The following is an 18,559-nucleotide window of genomic DNA, read 5'->3' as shown; positions in this document are numbered from 1 at the left end:
CCTTCCCTCTGACACAAGCACAGGCTCCAGAGCCCCGGGGGGGTGTCCGTGTGGTCCCGGGCCTGTGGGGCTGTCACAGACGCCATGGGGACGCTGGCCACGGCTCTGACCACTCGCTCGTCCCCTCAGGGGCTCCCAGGGACCTGGGCTCCTGCTCTCGTTACAACGTTAACACCCCCGAAGACTTTACCTTCCTTGGGCGAACATGGTTTCAGCCCTATTGCAACTAGGCCCCGAGGAGGCGCTGGGTCCCTGGGCCACAGTCAAGATCCAGCGCCGTCACGGGCATCCAACCGCCCCCATCAGCTGCTCCCCGAAGGCCCCGTGGCGACCACCTCTGAGAGCAACAGCCCCAGAAACCGACTTCTGAACCCGTGAAGGCTCTCCTGACGTGCACGGGAGCCGCCGATAACAGCGGCTTCATCAGAAAGCCCAGCAGTTCCTGCAGCGAGCTCCTAGCAGGCAGGAGCGAGGCCCCGTCTTCCCTCCTGCGATCTACTGGGGGGCCACCCGCACGCCCGACGCACCCAGAGCAGGCAATGAGCGTCCCGGCGGGGTGTGACAAAGGCCCCCTCCCTTCTGCTGCAGAGGACAGGGGCTGGGGCGACGGGCGACCAGCAGGTCGGCCTGGACCCGGGCTGGGTCCCCGCTGCCTCTGAACACACATAAAGAGCTCTGCCCAACTTCCATGAAGGGAGCTCCTCCGAGACACATGCTTCCTCTACTCTGCGAGCAAGCAGAGAGCAGTGTGGACCCAGGGACAGCGGCCGCGTCTTCTCTGCAAACCGTCAGACGTGCAAACATCTCAGGAACGGCAGCAACTAACACTCCCCAGCGTCATCAATCCCAGAGGCGCAGGCCCTGGACCCTCGGCTCCTCTCTGGCCCAGCCCCCCTGAATGAGTCATCATTTCTGGCCACGAGAGGCCTTCCCGAGCTTCTGTACTTGCTGCTGTCTTTCCAGCTCCACCACCAGCCGACTTACTACACCCTGTAGGACTGAGCTCAGGGATCACCTCCTCCAGGAAGCCCCCTCAGGCTGCCTCTCGCCCATCACCACCGCTCCAAGATGGCCCAGTCAGTGGCCCCTCTGGGCTCCCGGGCCCCACGCTGGACTTACAGCCATCTCTCCACCTGCTACCCAGAACCATAAATGCCCCTTCCTGGTCTCGCTCCCCCCATGTGAGCTGTGCGTCCACTGTGCCCCAGCGCCCACACCAAGTGTGGCCGGGCCCCCGCTTCGCTCTCGGCATCTGAATCCAAGCAACGCAGGTTTCACAACAGGGGGCCCTGGTGGTCACCAGTGTTGCCCCATTAGAGTGGGAAGAAAACGACACAAGTCCAGGACGGCCACCCCACCATGTCCGGGGCCGCTGCCAGCAGGACCACCCCCCCCCAAAACCCCGGCCCGGCGGAGGCCCGGGTACAGGCGGGTACCCCGGTGCTCCAGGACACAGGCTCTCCTCCGAGGCCGCCTTCCAGAGGATCGACGCAGCGATCGATACCTGGAACCCCTACAACGAGGGAGCAAGGACGTCCTGCTCCCCCGCTTGGGGCCGAGAAGGGCTCAGCTCCCCAACGGCCCTTTACTATGGGAAAAACTAGAATTCAGCAAGGGGCTCGCTTCTCTTAATGAAATTAAGAAGGAGAACGGAAGAAACACTACAGGACACGATACACCAGAGGCTGGGAGCAGTGAGGCCGGAATGAAGTCGGCAAAAACTCAATCCCTGGGAGCCCAATCCCAGAAATCCCGACAACAGCCCCCAGAGAGACCGGGCCAACACGGCAGCAGAACGGCAGCCTCCAGGTCGGCACAGAACTCGGGCTGCGGAGGGCACCCAGCCGCGGGGGGAACCCCACCTGCCCTACCTGAGCCCGACGCCTCGCTCCCTCTCTCCTGCGGCAGAGGCTCTCCACCCCGACAGTCTGTTTCTAGAATCCCAAAACCACGACTCACAGGAGCTTCCCAGGGGAGACTTATAATCCGACGGGAGACAGAGTGAGGATATTCATTGCATCGATCAAAACAGCAAAGCAATCAATGTAAGGCCCGTTTATGGGGTGAAATGGGTTCCCCCAAATTCCGAGGTTGAAGCCCTAATACTCAGAATGCTCACTGTGGCTGAATTTGGAGGTGGGGGGTCTTTAAAGAGGGGATTAGATTCAAATGAGACGTTAGCGTGGGCCCTGATCTGGTGTAAGGAGAGATCCGGACACAGACACGCAGACAGACGGCCATGGGGAGACACGGGGAGGAGAGAGGCCTCGGGAGGAGCCAGCCCTGCCCACACCTCGAGCGCGGACTTTGGCCTCCGGAGCCATGAGAAAATCAATGTATCTACGCCAAGCAGTCGGTACTATTTTGTTATGGTGGCGCTAGAAAACTAATTCCAACCCAAGGTACTGAAACACTACTAACCTGTCATTTCAGCTAAAAGGGACAGACGCGGCCTCATTCTGTAACACTTACTACCAGCCCACCTAGAGGTGGTCCTAGCAGTGCTCTGTGGGGCACCAAGGTCGGTTAAGCACCAGACTCTTGGTTTCGGCTCAGGTCCTGATCCCAGGGTGGTGGGATCGAGCCCCGGGTCCCGCTCTGTGTTGAGCATGGAGTCTGCTTAAGAGCCTCTCCCTCTCCCTCTCCCTCTCCCCACCCCCACTATGCACCCACTCCCGTACTCACTCTCTCTCCCTAACATAAATAAATAAATCGCGAATAGATAAATAAATAAAAGTACTCTGTAGAAGTAGGTAAGTGATTAAGAAGCGATCTGCAGTCACGGGACTTGAGTAGAGGTGATCACCCTCTGTAACAGGCATGGGCCTCGTACAATCTGTTGAAGGCCTAAGAGCAAAGACTGAGGTTTCCCAGAGAAGGGACCAGGCCTCAAGGCTGTAGCAGGCTCCAGCCTGAGTCTGTGGATTGCCCGCCTGCACCACGGACTTCAGACTTGTCAGCCCCTACAATCGCATGAGCTAATTCCTTAAAATAAATCTCTATACATACAATATGTGTTGGGTTTCTCTGAAGGACCCCAATCAGCCGTGACCAGCTCCCAGGACCCCACCGTGATGCCTGCTGTAGGACCCTCTGTGCCCGCATGGGTATGAGGACGCTGCGTGGACAACCTGCCAGCCCCCAGCCTTTCTCCAAACACAGCTTCCACTCGTCAGACTGCAGCCTCACTTTCCAGGGATGCTGGTTTTCTCCCCGTCACCCACATCCCCGTAGGCTTGTGTTAACATCCTGCTGGCTCCCCCTTCCTGCTGCAGAGAACGGGCCCTCCTGGCCACGTAAGGACCCTCTTCGCACCCATACTAAAGGCTGCCCTGCTGCCCGTGCCTCCTGCTACTATCTCCCACACTCCTCCCGGCTCACTCTGTGTGCGCTGCTTGCCCTGCCTTGCATGTCTCCGGAACCCTTGGATGTGTTCAACATGTGGAAACATGTTACTTTCCCCCAAAGCTTCACATTTAATGGGTGCTGGAGTGCCAAAAGTATCACATAAACATGCCAACTTTATTACCTAAATATGACCTTTGAAAGTATTTTCCAAGTGAGATTGCTTCTCAGCCAGGAAAATACACATCCCATAAGCCCTGTTGAGTAGGTCCCGCTGGGACAAGAAAACTATAGTTAGATACGGTAAAAAAAAAAAAAAAAAAAATCAGAGTAACTCTGGCCTCCAGTGGAATGTATCAAACCCATGGGATGCCTGGGTAGCTCAGTGGTTGAGCGCCTGACTTCGGCCCAGGGCGTGATCCTGGGGTCCTGGGATCGAGTCCTGAGTCAGGCTTCCTGCATGGAGCCTGCTTCTCCCTCTGCCTGTGTCTCTGCCTCTCCCTCTGTGCCTCTCATGAATAAATAAATAATATCTTAAAAAATAAATTAAAAAAATAAAGTATCAAACCCAAAGCTAACATTGTATTTAATGGTGAAAGATACAAAGACCAGAAACAAGGCACTGGATGCCAGCTTTTGTCTCTTCTACTCCACAGTGCATTGGAAGTTCTAGCTAGAGCAATAGAACAAGAAAACGAAATTAAAAGGCACCCAAATCGGAAAGCAACTAATACGATCTCTGTCCACAGATGACATGATCTTACCCACGGAAGATCCTAGAGACTCCAAAGACACGCACACAGTCTAAAGCTAACAAATAAATGCATTAAAGTTGCGGGATGTAAGATCGGTAACCTAAAATCAGTTGTGCTTCTACACTCTAACAACAAAAAATCTGAAAACGAAAAAAAAATCTGAAAAGGAGATTAAGAAGACTGTTCAAGAATCACAATTAGGAATAAATTGGAGACAAAAGACTTGTGCGCTAATACAGATGGTGCTGTAAGAATATAAAGAAGATATAAGGAAGAAAAGCACCCTGTGTTCAGGGCTTGGCATATTTAATACTGTTCAGATGATGATAATACCCAAAGCAACCTACAGATTCAATGCAATCCCTCATAAACTCCCATTGGTCAATAAAAGCTTTCTAAAATTTACATAGACTCTCACAGGACTCCAAATAACTTTAAAAAAAAAAGTCTTGAAAAAGAACAAAATTGGAGGACTCACATTGCCCAACTATAAAACTTACTATAAAACTTAAGGACAGCCATACAGACTAGTGGACTAGAACACAGAGCACATACATAGACCTCATATATAATGATGGGCTGATTTTCAACAAAGGTGCCAGGACCATTCAATGGGGGAAAGGGCAGTCTTTTCAATACATGGTTTTGGGAAAATTGGACAGCCACATGCAAAACAATGAGGTTGAACTTTTGACTCATACTATCAATAAACACGAATTCAAATGAATCAAAGACCTAAATATAAGAACTAAAAGTATAAAACTCTTAGAAGAAAACCCAGGGGAAAGTTTTCATGATGCTGGACCTGAAAATGACTTCCACGATAGGATACCAAAGGCACGGGCAACGACGAAAGACAAACTGGACTTCATCAAAATTAAAAACATTTGTGCAAAGGATACAATCGAGGGAGTGAAAAAAACCCACAGAGGAGGACAAAAGAGTTATGAATCATTTATTTGATAAGGGATTAATATCCAGAATACATAAAGAACACCTGCAACTCAACAATAAGAAAACAGACCACCAACTTCAAAAATGGCCAAAGGACTTGACTAGACACTTCTCCAAGGAAGACATGAAAATGACCAATAAACACAAGAAAAGATGCCCCACATCGCTAGTCATTACACGCACACCGAACCACCATAGGATGCCACACAAAATCAAGTGTTGGTGCAGATGGGGAGAAACTGAAACCCTTCTATATGGCTGGTGAGAATGTAAAATGGTGCAGTGTCTGTGGCAAATGGTAATAACTCTTCAAAAAATCAAATAGAGAATTAACATAAGTTCCAGAAATGGTATTTCTAGGCATATACCCTAAAAGAGGTGAAAGCAAGGACTCACATACACCCATGCGCAGTGGCATGCGTACGATAACCAGACTGTAAATAACCCAAGTGTCCATCAACAAATGAACAGGTAAGCAGAGTACAGACCTCCATGCCATGGACTATTATGCAGCCTTAAAAAGGAACATCGTTTTGATCCATGCTGCAACACAGGGGACTTTATGCCAAGCGAAGCCAGTCAGTCGTCAAGGCACAAATACTGTAGGATCTCACTTACACGAGGTGCCCAGTATAGAAACAAAAGGCAGAAGATAGCAGGGGCTACGTGGGTACAGAGTTTCTGCTTGGGATGAGGAAAAAGTTCTGGAAATAAGACAGCCTTGACGGTCACACAATCTTGTGAATGTACTGACGTCCACAGAATTGCACACTTACAAAAGGCTAAAACAGTAAATTTTAGGTTTCATGTATTTTTCCCCATTTCTTAAATATCAGAAGGATGGCTATTCAATGAGCTTCCTTTAACAGACTCAACAACTTTCGCTAAATATTTTTAAAGATTTTATTTATTCACTTAGAGAGAGAGAGAGAGAGAGAGTGCAGGAAGAGGGGCAAAGGGAGAGAGAGGATCCCATGCAGACTCTGCACTGAGCATGGAACCCAACGCAGGGCTTGATCCCACGACCCTGATCATGACCTGGGCCCAAATCAACAGTCAGATGCTCAACTTGACAGGGCCACCCAGGCACCACCACCCCACCCCTACCAAATTGTTTTTTAATACAACCATGAGATCCAGCAGAATTTCTTAGGATGCTCAAACTTGAAGATGGGTAAAGCAATGATCGCAAATTCACTTTTGTACAAAAAAAAAAAAAAAAAAATTTTAACCACCACCATGTTTCCCGATCACTTACTCTGCCCCTTGGAACCTGCTGATGGCTTGTCCATTTTGGTTTCTCTTGATCAGCAATGCTCTCTCTCAGTTATGTGCCTCTGCAGAACCCAAACGTCCGGCTGATGGAATGGAGCCCCCGCCACAAGCCCCCCGTAAAACCCACCTTCCTGTCCATATCTGACAGAGTAAGAGCCCTTGTCATTATCTGCTCTCGTGGAAACTCAACCTGATCCTGAGCAAAAACGAACCTCACTTCTAAGTGTCCTACAAGAGGACAGGTTTGAGGACATCCCGTGCCACTTTCCAAAGAGTTCCGTATTTAAATCATCAGCGGATGAAATCACATCGAAATGATGTGCTCCATACACTGAAGACAAGCCCACAGGCAGCGAGATGTTTATACCTACCACAATAAAAGGGTGTTCTCATTAACAGCTGCAAAATGACTAAGAAACTGTACCAATAACCACTGTCCTTTTCCTTCCTTCAATTAAAAGGGTTCCTGACAGGGCCATCTCCCTGTGCTGCATTCAGGTGTCTTTTTGATTACAAATTTTCTCCATTGCCAGATGACATTATAAGGAATATATTGGAGTTTGTCCTCCTTTTTTATTTTTTTAATTTTTTTTAAAGATTTTATTTATTTATTCATGAGAGATGCAGAGAGAGGGGCACAGACACAGGCAGAGGGAGAAAAGCAGGCTCCATGCAGGGAGCCCGACGTGGGACTCGATCCCGGGTCCCCAGAATCACGCCCTGGGGGTGCTAAAAAAAAAAAAAAAAAAAAGCTTTTATTTATTTTTAGAAAGTGAGGGACGGGAGTAAGTAAGGATAGAGGTGGAGAGAGAGAGTGAAGCAGAATGCCCAGTGAGCGCGGAGCCCAGTGCAGGGCTGGATCCCATGACCCCGAGATCGTGACCTGAGCTGAAACTAAGAGTCTGTCGCTCAATGGGCTGAGCCACCCAGGGACCCCTGAGTCTGTTCCTTCTAATAAATTCTGAACTTGTAATAAGAATTTAAATAATCTTCACCATGAAGTGCGAACCACCTTCCTTATTAGACTATAGTTCAGAAAACCAGTCCGATCAAAGCCAAAAGTTTGCTGATGATTCAAGAGCCAATGTATTTCTCAACAACGTCAATATTTACACTTCTGGTCCAGCAGCTGAACTTCAACAACGTTGTGTTCTTTTTTGTTGCATGTTTGTTTTTCCATTTTAAGGGCAACTTCTACCCAATTAAAACGATACGACTCTTAAAATTTTAAAACACTGCAGCAAATAATGCTTTTCCTGAGACTCCAAAGACCGGCACACACAGGCCTCTCTTCACGTCACAACCAACTGCAAAGCACGTCTGTGGCAGGCTTCAGCTGCCCTCCCATCGGGATGCCTCTGCACACTGGAAACCTCGACCACGACGCCGACAGGCGCGCTGAAGGACCCTTGCATCTCAGGACACAGCCGGCACCTCACGCCTGGCCGTGTGGCCAGCGTTCACGCGATCCGCTCCGATGCTTCCTCTTCTGTGCCGTTTTCCTTACTAAACACGCGTGACCTGCTAACTTGATGCCCGGCACGACGACGATGGGAGGCCACCCACCCTCTGAAAACAGGGCCGGGCTCAGGTTCGGACTTACAGCCCCTAAGTGCACTGGCTTCCTCCGCACGCCCGCCCGCCAGGATGGAGACTGCGCCCACGGCCCTGCCCCCTCTGCCCCTGCCTCTCCCCACCCGCACCCCTCTCCTGGCTTAGGGCAGCAGCCCGCTTAGACATTCCCTGGCAAACACCTGAGCTCCCATGCGCGTCACCTCCTCTGACCTCTACTCTTAGAAAAACACAACTCCTCCGCTTAACGCGACCACCCATCTCCAGGACCCCTGAGGTCACCCACCACGCAAGGTGGACTCTGTCCCTTCTTACTCGGCCACAGATCTAACATGTGCATTTAATACTGCGGGAAAACCCAGTACGTCTCCTCAGGGAGCCACGTACTGTCCAGCACGTCTGCTTTCTGCTCCCTCCTCACTGCCCCCCTCTCAGGACACTCGGATGACGGCCAGCTTCTGACACCCGGCGGAGGAAGTGCGCTAGCTCACAGCCAGCACCTGACATCAATCCTATTGCACTTGTTAGCAAATGCCTTGTTGTCTGGCCAGGACAGCACACAGTGGGGACTCCAGAAGGCTCTGCACGCTTGCGGGGCGAACTAGCATAACTGCCCGGTGGAAAGGCTACATAGTAACACTGAATTTAAAAATAAAATCAAGCAAAAGCTGCAAGTTTTAAAAATCAATCACCGAGGGATTTTTTAAAAAGGAAGCTATACCTTCCATAAAAGCCAGGGACCCACTGTTTTACCAGGAATGATGCATCTGACCGACGTTTGTGGACATATTAAGACAATCACTCGCGGAGCTGAAAACAGACTATTCACATTCTAAATCATACGAAAAGCCTAAAAAGAAATGAATACTACTTCAAACGTCAATGGGAAAAGAGAAACTGGGCGATGAAGACAGCATTCAAGACAGAGGCAATTTATTCTGAAGATGGAGGACGTGTAGCGATAAATGTCAACTATCTGATTCCCTTCTTTCCAAACTAATATTCAAAACATTTTAATATTAAAAAAAAATACTCAAAGCACACCAGAATAGAAATGCTTTAGAAAGAGAGCCAAGAAGGGAGGGACAGAGACAGAGCGGGCACAGACACAAGAATAGGACAAAAGTCAAGCGCGGTGACAAGCACGGGGACAGGGCTGTGAAGCGAAGGCCCAGGCAAGATGCTCGTGCCAAAAGCAGAGCACATGGACCACGTGTGGTTAACGCCCAGGGTCCGGCCTTTACCCTCTGCACAACAAAACATCTGCAGGCAGGGATCTCACGCTAAATGAACGGACGTTATGCTTTGAGAAGAGACTTACATTAAAAACAAGAACTCTAAATAAATAAAATAAAATAAAATAAAATAAAATAAAATAAAATAAAATAAAATAAAATAAAAAATAAAACAAAAAATAATAACTCCATATACAAAACAAAAGCAAAGGAATACAGTGTTTATTAATCATAAGGTAATTTTGTATAGATGGTAAAAAAAAAGAAATGAATTTGGAGACTTCAATGGAATCAGAACTTTTATCACAAATATATGCCAAAATCAAAATAATCTTAAAAAAAAAATCCTTGGGCAGCCCAGGTGGCTCAGCGGTTTAGTGCAGCCTTCAGCCGAGGGCGTGATCCTGGAGACCCAGGGATCGAGCCCCACGTCGGGCTCCCTGCATGGAGTCTCTGCCTGTGTCTCTGCCTCTCTCTCTCTCTGTCTCTCATGAATAAATACATAAAATCTTAAAAAAATAATAAAATAAAAAATCGTTACGATAGAAAATACTGGGGAGAAAACAGACTGCAACCCACACTCCTTCCACCTTCACCCCTACAGAAAGCAAGCCATGAACCTGGATGTTCTTGCATCTGATTATTTCAACTTGTCAAGACAAGAAAATAAAGAAGATGATTCCCAAGTGCTCACGTAGACCGGGCAGCAGGCTAGGTAGGGATGTGTGTGTGCAAATGCACACATGCACCCTCCTCACACTAGTATCATTCCTGCTGTTGACATGAGTAAAATCAAGTTCAGTGGGCAAGGTCCTGGGGCCAGAGATGGGAAGGTGACAGAGGTGACAAGGATGTGATGGAGGATGTGATGGAGCTCAGTCCAGAAGTCTACGCTCTTAACCAGAACCCCGAAGTCCTCTGCTTTTCAACTTAGGGTCCCTGGATGGACAGCACAGGTGTCACCTGGAAACCGCACACATACGGATGCTCCAGCCCAGATGCTGACCCCCTAAATCAGAAAGTGGGGGTGGCCCCCAGGCACCCTGCATCCGAGATCTAGCACCAACCGGCCGGGGCACTTGAGGCGCCTGTGCTGCACCCCAGACCAGCAAAAATAAAATCTTGGGCACACGAGCATTGTTTTAAGCTCCCTGGTGTCCTTCAAGCTGAGAACCACTGCCCTCATCTCTTTTCTTTACATGATTAATCCTTTTTTATGATGTTCGCAAGGGGGGAAATTGGGGAGAAAATTGCAATGAAGTTTCGAGGAGTCACATCTCACTTTCTGGAAGCCGGAGGAGGGAACCTCCCACAACTGTGTGAAGTAACCAATATAATCAGTTCCTCAAAATGCCACAGCTGGATCCTAAGGGCCAGCTTCCCAGCAGGAGGCTGCACCTGGTACATTCTCTGCCGTTTACAAATCTACAAATTTCCTACACAAATAGCAAGAATCTGTCCTAGAACACGGATGGGTGGAAAATGGAGGAGGGAGGCAGGCCAAAGAGCTATCCCAACTGCCTGCAGCGGAGAATAACTTCAAACCTCAGGGTTTTAGGGACAGGGTCTGGACTTGACCCTCTGCAGGAGAATGACCTTTGACTTTATACTCCCAGTCTTCGGTAACAGACCTGTTTGGAATATTCTATTCAAGTATCCACAGCGCCTTACGTCTAAGTGCTCCGGTCAGCCTCCTGCCAACACGAGCGACATCTCCAGAGGACCCTCGCTGAAGGCCACACTCCTCACTTAGGTGCTTTGCGAGGAGCATCGAATCCTCAAACGATCCACGTGGAGACACGGTAACTGTCCCCCCAGACAGGCCCCCTGCCTCTGCTCGCCCCGCAGACCAAGCGTGAGGTCAGTCCCCGGGCTCCGCTCTGCGCCAACCCAGAGCCCGAGTCCTGAGCTCGGATGCACGGTCCCCGGGAACGGGGTTCAGTCCCCGCAAGGAGAGGAGCGATGCTGGACACGGATCTTCAGTTTCCAGCTGCGTGAGCCCCGGGGTCTGGGCGTCGCGCCTCCGCTCCTGCCCCAGTGGATGCACAGGTGTGCGGTCATGTGCTAAGTGCAGGACGGGGCTGCTAACCCAGTGGGACGACGGGCAGAGGGGCCTCCCAGCCTCCATCGCAAACCCACCGCCCGGGGAAACCACAGCGGCCCTTGGGTCACAGAGACCAAGGGGCTCTGTGAGGACACCACACGCCACCCTTCCATGCCCGCCTTCCCAGAAGTGACGGGTGGGACACCCTCCGCGGTGGGTGAACACAAGCAGATGACGAGAGCAAAGGTCCATCTGCGCAGAGCCCCAGACAGCTCCGAAACCCGTGAGGAGACAGTCGCACCTCACACAGGAGGACACAGGCGCTGAGATGATGGATGGGTGACCGGTCAGGGCTGCACGGTAAACACGGGACCTCGCCAAGAAGAGGAGGTCAGGTGCTCCTGCAGAGAAGGGCATCCCACCTGGCGTGACCGGGGTACAGCACGGAGAAGAAAGCCACTGTAATCGTGAACTGGATTAGGGGCCCCTGGGTGGCTCAGGGGTGGAGCGTCTGCCTCGGGCTCAGGTCATGATCCTGGGGTCCCGGGATCAAGTCCTGCTTCTCCCTCTGCCTTCACGGGCGAATGGATGGCGTCAACACTACTGAAACCCCTCGGATTTGCCTTGACTGCCTGCAAATCCGGTTCTGTAATCATCGGGAAAGTGACTCGGATCTTGTCAGAAAAATTAAGCAAGGTCTGCAAAACTGTGCTCGGATTTAGACACTTTACAGAACAGACACAGACACAAGTCCTTCCGACCAACACCTCAAAGCGTGGCCCTTATTTGTACGACGAAGCTCACGTCACTGACGGGGACCTTGCAGCTAAAGAGAGCTCGGGAATCTGCAGCCGGAGACCTCTAGGGAAGCATGACGTACTGAGGATGGGCGGCCCCGGACCCGCGTCATCTCAGTCCGTCGGGGACCTCGCAAAAGGCCCACAGCCTCCTCCCTTCCCTGTCAGCCCCCAGGTCCAGGGCCGAAGCTGTAAGAACGCTGGTCCCCGGGGCTCTGGAGGAGGGGTGTGGGTTCCCTGACCCCGGCAGCCCCACGGGGGTGACGTGGTGCTACTAACCCGGCTAACCCGCACACAGGCTGCTTCCTGCAGGTCGTTACGACTGCAGACCCGCCACTGGCGAGTGACGCCCAGGACACTTGGGGGGGGGGGGAGGCGCTTATTTCTCACGAAAAATGCTTTGGAGCTGTTAAGTTTCTTTTCTTTTTTTTTAAGATTTTATTTATTCATAAGAGACACACAGAGAGAGAGAGGCAGAGACACAGGCAGAGGGAGAAGCAGGCTCCCTGCAGGAGTCCGATGCGGGACTCGATCCCAGGACCTTGGGATCACACCCTGAGCCGAAGGCAGATGGAGCTGTTACGTTTTGTGCCAAATGCGGGAATTCTGTACTTGAAAACTGAGTATGATCACCGGGTTTAAGTCTCAAAAGCATTAAGGCTGCTCTGCCTTCCAGAGCTTTCCCAGGATTGCCGGTGAAATCGGCAAAGTAAACCCGTCTCCTGGGCGCTCTCGCATCAGATGCACATGGGCTCCAGGTCAGGAGAGTGAGCCCTGCTTCCGCTCGCTCCCAGGGGCGAAGCTCAGTCCTGCGGCACGTGTCAGAGAAGGGCCCGGAACCTCGCCTACGACGCCACCGCTCACGGCGCTGGGATGGCGAGCTGCATCCGCGGCCTGCATCCCGGGTTCGGATGTTTCTGACAGTTCCAATCCACATAAATGTCATAAATAAGTCAAATGTCAAAAAATGTCATAAACAGACGCCCCACAGGGCCACCAGGGCTGGGAGGCTAGCAGGTTCGCAGAAGCATCAAATTTGGATCTCTCTCTCTTCAGGCTCCACATCCAGCATGGAGCCCGACGTGGGACTTGAACTCACGACCCTGAGGTCAAGTCCTGAGCTGAGATGAAGGCTCCGATGCTTAACTACCTGAGCCACCCAGGCCCCCAACACAGTTTTGGCTCAGGAGGCTCTGACAACGTCTCAAAACCACCCAAACACCTTCACTTTAGCTACATCAGCTTGAACTGAAACTAAGTCTTTTCTGATGAATAATCACGACGTTCAGTCCTGGGTAGGACTTACATCCCTCACCACTGAGGGAAAGAGGCCGACCCCTCTGGGGGAGGAGGTGACAAGCTCTGCGGAGAATCAGTCTTCTTTTTTTCTCTCTTTTTTTTTTGGGGGGGGGGGGGTCCTGGCACACAAGAGGGGAGGGGCAGAGGAAAGGGAGAGAGGGGATCTCAAGCTGGCTCCACGCCCAGAGCACAGCCCCACATGGGGCCCGACCTCACAACCCTGAGCCCAAATCAAGAGCCACCCAGGCGCCCAGGTGCCCCGAGGCCGTGCCTTTTCTCATATTCTGAGGACCAGGATTCCAAAGAAGAGAGGCGGGCACCTGGTTAGGTCACAAGACAACCACGACCGGGCCCCAGGAACCACAGACACCCAGTTCTTCGGATGCTGAATGGGGCGACTGCGGCCACCAAAAGCAGCCTGCAGGGCCCGCCCTGTCTCCCCACACCTGAAAAACCCAAACCCCTGGATGGGGGTGACACGGGGCACCTGTCCCCCGCTGGGTCGGGGGGAGACAGGGCCACCTAAGTTAAAGGCCTGGCCTGCCTGACACGGGGTGAGGTCACGACCTACATGCTCCGGACCCTCAACATTCGGGCTTTAGGCAACAGGTCTGCATGGCAGGGATGGGGGCTTGGGGACTAGAGCCCTCAGGGGAGGGAAGCTGGTCCTCTAACAACACGGGGACATCCGCTCGGCCACAGACTCCGCGGGACAACAGCTCCGGTCTCACGGACAGGGAGAGGCCACCCCTCAAAAAAAAGGGAAAAAAGCTACTAAGGCATTTCTTTCCAGACCATCATGGAAGTCCTGACTGATTTTTGGAAGATGCATAACTTCAAAATGCCTATTTTTTAGGAACTTTTGCTTCCTCCGTGAAAGAACGTCAAAATGGTTCTCTACCAACTAGATGATGCCAAAACCCTCCCGACTCCAAAGTTCTGGAAGTTTACAAACATGATAATCCCATGAGACTCAGATTTCCATGCACGTGTAATTGTAACACACAATTGAATTTGAATTTCTTCTGCATAAAAAAGAGACCGATGGGTATCCACGCGGGCCACGCTCATCCGACACTATCAGGGGCCCAGTAAGTAACCACCGGGCGCTTTTCGATTTGCAGAGTGTGTCATTTGGGGAACACTTGTCCCTCCGGGTTCTAAAAGCTGCAGTAACTCCGGAAGCGATGCGTCCGGGTGGACCAGCCCCGTGGGTCACCCCCCGCCCTGCCGTCCGCCCCCCGGATCCTCAGACACCGAGTCGCCCATCAGGAGAAGCTGTGGCAGGACTGGAGCGCCACCGTCCTCCGTGCTCCCCCGCCCATCCCGGCCCAAGCCCTGCGGCCTCTGAGAGCGGGAGCCGTCGAGCAGCGAGCACCCCCGTGACGTCTCTCCATCCTCCTTCACTGAGGCTGCAACTCCAGGGGGACGGACCCTCCTCTCCCTCGGGAGGTTCTGGAGCATCCCGCCAGCCCGGCTGCCCCCGCCTGCAGCGTCCCAGGCACCCGGCCTCCGACAGGCCAGACGGAAACGTGCTGAGGACGGCTGGAGCCCGCAGCCTGCGGATCCCGGGCAGGAGCACGCGGGAGCCCGGCGTGGGGAAGGGGCTGCCTCTGCGACCCCGGGCTGAGCCCCACAGCAGGACGCCCTCTGCACGTCTCCCGACACGGCCACAGGCTGCCTCGTGGCAGGTGCGCTCATGGGGCAAAGCTGCTCCGAGGCTCCATGGGCTTCCATGTGGGGGAAGGACCGAGGACCAAGGGTGACCTGGGTGTCCTCGCTGCCTCTCGCCTCTCTGCACCTGAGCAGGTGCACACGTGAAGGCCTCCAGGGTCCTCCTTCCAGGCTTCCGTCTGAGCGCCACCCTGTTGAACGCTTCTGTTGGAAGAAGATCCCCGGCTGCAAACCCGGGGACCCTGCCAAGCCTCACTGGGGCTGAGGCATCTGGAAGAGGTCAGCATGCAGCCCTGAGGCTCAAGAGCCAACAGCGGGGAAACCCGGCGCCACGCTCACCCCTAGCTCGGCTACGACGGCCGCCCAGCGTCCCGGCGGTCCAGCCAGGCCCCGAGCCGACGCCGGAAGCACCAGGTCTTTCTGTCACTGAGACGCACGAGCCCCAGCCTCCGGACGCGGCCCATGGACAGGAGGACAGGCAGGAGCCAGCCTGGATGACTAGCCACGCGGCCCCGGGAGCAGCCACTGCCGACCGCAGGGACGGGCCTTCCAGATGCATCTCGGCTGCCTGAGGACAAGGCACCTGCGCTCCGGGCGCCACCTTCAGCCCGCGGAGACACGGGCAAGGTAGGTAAGGTAAGGGCACCCCCAGTGGGCGGCCGCCCCGCGGACCAGATGGCAGGAATGAACCCCGCCATCCCCACACTGCCCGCGCGACTCTCCCGGGGCCCCCGGCTGCAGCCCTGCCCTGCGCAGCCCCGGGCGGCCAACCCACTCTCCAGCCTGCCGTGGCGACACAACAGGCCCCGCAAACACTGTCTGTCTGCAGGCGGGGGGTAAGCCGATGGGGACGGGGACCGGGATGGAGCCACCCAGGGACAGCGCTTGGCGACGGAGAGGAGAAGCCTCCGCTGCACGCCCCGCCACAGATGCATCTCAGAACTATCACGGGGGCGGAAAGAGGCCAAATGAAGTTAGTTCCTTTATGCAACAATGAGAAAATGCAAACTTGGGACGGCTTGGGGTTGGGGGGTGGGGGCTCAGCGGCTGAATGTCTGCCTTCAGCCCAGGGCATGATCCTGGGGTCCCAGGATCGAGTCCCACATCGGGCTCCCTGCATGGAGCCTGCTTCTCCCTCTGCCTGGGTCTCTGCCTCTCTCTCTCTCTCTGGTCTCTCTTGGATAAATAAAATCTTCTAAAAAAAAATTTTAAAAAAGCGAACTCATCTGGAGAGACCGAAAAACAGATTGGGGAGAGGATGGGAGGGAAGGCTGGCAAAGAGGACACCCGTCGCCCCGACCGCGGTGAAGGCTTCATTCACGGGCCTATAGTCACATCGAGACTCGTCACACTATACGTTTGAGGCACAGGCAGCTCTACTGCACTTCAATTATACTTTTTTTCTTTTTTTTAACGAGCCAACACTCTGGGGGAGAAGAGGCTATCTGGGGATTCGGGGGTGGCCAGGAGCAAGCCCAGTCTTGTCTCTTGTTCCGTGCGGTAGCACACACCGCGCCTTCACCTGGGCCCCGGGACGGGAACAGAGGGGTTCCTGTAAGCCTGCAGACACTTCAGGCATCGATCGATACGTCCCGTGAGCTTCTGTCCAGACAGCTGACGTAGCGGACACCGCCGACCCAGACACCGAGCTCACGCCAGAGCGAAGCTGACCTGGCACGAGTAACATCTCTATGAGCACGTGACGGCCTCCCTGAGCTCAGGAGCATCAGCTCTACGCTTTGGGGCCCGTGTGAGCAGCAACCTTACTGGAGAAAAGACCGAAGTGTTGCACCAGGGACACTGCAAAAAAGGACACGTGTTTAGGGTCAGAGCTGCAACAGGGAAGCACAGCTCCGCCCAGTCCTCGTCTGGGAGCGTGCGTGTCGGGCAGTGGACATGGTGGGACCCAAGTGACCAGCAAAGTGCCGTGACACTGACTCAGGGTCACAAACTTGTGTCAGTGGCAGGCGAACTCACGAACAGGTGATCACTGAATAACGTGGAGAAACCCACGTTCCCTATGCCTGGGCGTCTGCATCCGCAAAAGGGGGACAAGCTGTATCTGCCCCCGAGGACGGGCGTCGTGAAGAGCAATCGCGTCCGTGCACAGAGTCAGCAGAGACCGGGCAGCCGGAGCACGACACGCCTGGTGATCCGTGCGTCCACCGCTCATGTCCCCACCGTCGGGCCTCATGGTCCCTGCAGCACACACTCCCTGTGCCATCTCCCTCCCCACCTGCTCCTACATCCAAGGACAGGGCCGGGTACCGCTCCACTACAAGCCGAGAGCTGTCGAGGTGCCGCGAGTTCACGCCCCGTCCGAGGCAGCGGGGCCGGGACCCCCGAGACTCCACGTGAGCTCCGCATTGGCCACGTTCCCCCGCGGGCGTGCTTTGTCCAAGCTAACGCTGCTCAGAACCACGGGGTGTCAACACACGACGCCTGCTTCCGTGCACGTAAGCGCTTCAGTCCCCGAAGCTCTCACAGCCCATATGTACCTGACATTTTAATGGGTTCGCAGGTCTCCCGGGAAACCTTGGTCTTGCAGATGCGCTGCGCTCCGCCTACATCGGGGCACTGGGGCTCCCCGAGTACCAGTCAGATGCTGCCCGGCCCGAATGGTGCAGCAGCAGAGAAGGGGCGCCGGGGGTTCTGGAGCAGAGAACAGCGGCGCAGCTAAAGCCACAGCGTGCAACCGGGGACTGACCGGGTGTCACCCACCTAACGCTCAGACCCCAAATTCTCCCAATGGACTCCGGCGCGGAGGATCTTTAAGCCACCCGCCTCCCTTGACACACACACACCGAGCTTCCATCGGGGTCGACTGGATTCTGACGAGCATCTGCACCCTGTGACTGCACCTCGTAAGGAGCCCATAATCAACCTCTAGCCCTTGTCCTAAAACTCAACCACCAGGATGCCTGGGGGGCTCAGCGGTGAGCGCCTGCCTTCGGCCTAGGGTGTGAGCCCGGGGTTCCGGGATCGAGTCCCGCATCGGGCTCCCTGCACGGAGCCTGCTTCTCCCCCTGCCTGTGTCTCTGCCTCTCTCTCTCTGTATCTCATGAATTAAAAAAAAAAAAAAAAAAAAATCTTAAAAAAAAAAAAACTCAACCACCCTGCATGAATAAAAGATTATGGACACAGAGGCGCCTGGGGGGCTCAGTCGGTTACATGTCTGACTCCTGATTTCAGCTCAGGTCGTGATCCCAGAGTCCTGGGATCCAGTCCTGCATCGGGCTCCCTGCTCAGCGGGGCGTCTGCGTCTCCCTCTGCCTCTGCCCCTCCCGACTCACGTCCTCGCTCTCTCTCAAATACATAAATGAATCTTAAAAAACAAAGATTGTGGACAGAAAGGTCCAAGAGCCAATGTGGAGACTTCCAGTCCCATGCAAGGTGGACATGACATGACAAGGGGCAGAGGAAGAGTCCGAGGGGTAGAGAGAAAACGTGTACCTTTTGAGTCTGGAACGGGACGTGTAAAATGTCATTCGGCATCTAACACGAGGGTGACACTCGGAAAGGTCTGGGGCATAAACCCAGTTCTTCAAGGGATTAAGACCCTCCTGTTCTGCATCGTACAGTCAAGGGTCACGGAAGGAGGCAAACTGG

General features: G+C 53.6%; 1 protein-coding gene across 2 annotated transcripts in view; it reads right to left on the bottom strand.

Annotated features, from left to right (window-relative positions):
• GRB10 (growth factor receptor bound protein 10) overlaps nt 1-18,559 on the bottom strand; it is a 157,787-nt gene that overhangs the window by 104,830 nt on the left and 34,398 nt on the right. The gene's annotated exons all lie outside the window — the stretch shown is intronic.

This window comes from Canis aureus, chromosome 21, assembly GCF_053574225.1.
Source record: "Canis aureus isolate CA01 chromosome 21, VMU_Caureus_v.1.0, whole genome shotgun sequence".
Classification (NCBI taxonomy): Eukaryota; Metazoa; Chordata; class Mammalia; order Carnivora; family Canidae; genus Canis; species Canis aureus.
The sequence above is the reverse complement of the archived record's forward strand: the minus strand, read 5'-3'. Positions and strand labels throughout refer to the sequence as shown.